The sequence below is a fragment of the Phanerochaete carnosa genome (assembly GCF_000300595.1).
Source record: "Phanerochaete carnosa HHB-10118-sp unplaced genomic scaffold PHACAscaffold_2, whole genome shotgun sequence".
In the NCBI taxonomy this organism is placed as follows: Eukaryota; Fungi; Basidiomycota; class Agaricomycetes; order Polyporales; family Phanerochaetaceae; genus Phanerochaete; species Phanerochaete carnosa.
The window spans coordinates 3,746,764-3,747,737 of record NW_006767629.1 but is presented as its reverse complement, the minus strand read 5'-3'; positions in this window follow the sequence as shown (position 1 = coordinate 3,747,737).

Here is a 974-nt window from a genome sequence, read left to right as displayed (position 1 = left end):
CGCGAGGGCTCGTGATGACAGCAGTGATTTCAAGAACCTCGAGTGTTGACCCCAATAACATTCAAGCCTTCATACGAAATCATGTAACTCTTCAGCTCACTTGCTAATAAGTATTATGGCCTTACAACCACATGCTGAATACACCAATTGGTTCGGGAAGATATTTGCTTGGCTCAACAGGAATTTTTGGCACAGGTCCCAGTATATGGCCCGTATCCTAGCGCACTCTACGCTGGAGACAGAGCCGGGCGCTGTACCAGGGAGTTGGCCACCAGGTGCTTGACCAGCAGGTCAGCGTGCGTCTGCTTTCGCAAGCGCAGTGCAGACACTCCTGACGTGACTCACTAATTTTGCATAACTCCCATGGCATAACTTGACTCTGAGCATATTACTTGGATTTTGCGGAACATGGGGTTGTTGTTTGCTTGTGGGATAACAGCTTTGAGAGGCTCACTCGGTCAAAGTCTACAACTGCACTGGAGTGGTCGATGGCGCCTGAGTATTGCGCAGCGAAAAGAAGCACTGGCTTGCTGTGGTGTATACCTGCCTCAAGAAATCCACTTTCTTCTCTCTCCGTTGCAGAATATACAGCGCCTTGAGCAAACTGCCCCCCGTCCTCTATTTGTCTCGTACAAATAGACTTACTTGTTTTGGAAGCAGGCGGGACTCGAGGGCGGGATGGCGGGTTAGGAACAGATCTATTTCTGATTCATGTCTCACGGCTAATCTACGCCATCAACGGGAAAGCCACAGCCACCGTGTGCTGGCTCGAAACCATCCCATCCCATCCCATCCATGTAGAATTGAGCACGCCTATAGAAGGCCATCGCCTCCAACAGAACTTAACCCTCTGAGACAAAACTTTCGGGTGTCTGCGCGATATGTAGATGGCGAATGCACCTGTTCATCACATCTGTATTCTTTTCGGGCCATCGTGAGTTTCATGCAGCCCAAGGACAATTGAGCGTGGCCGC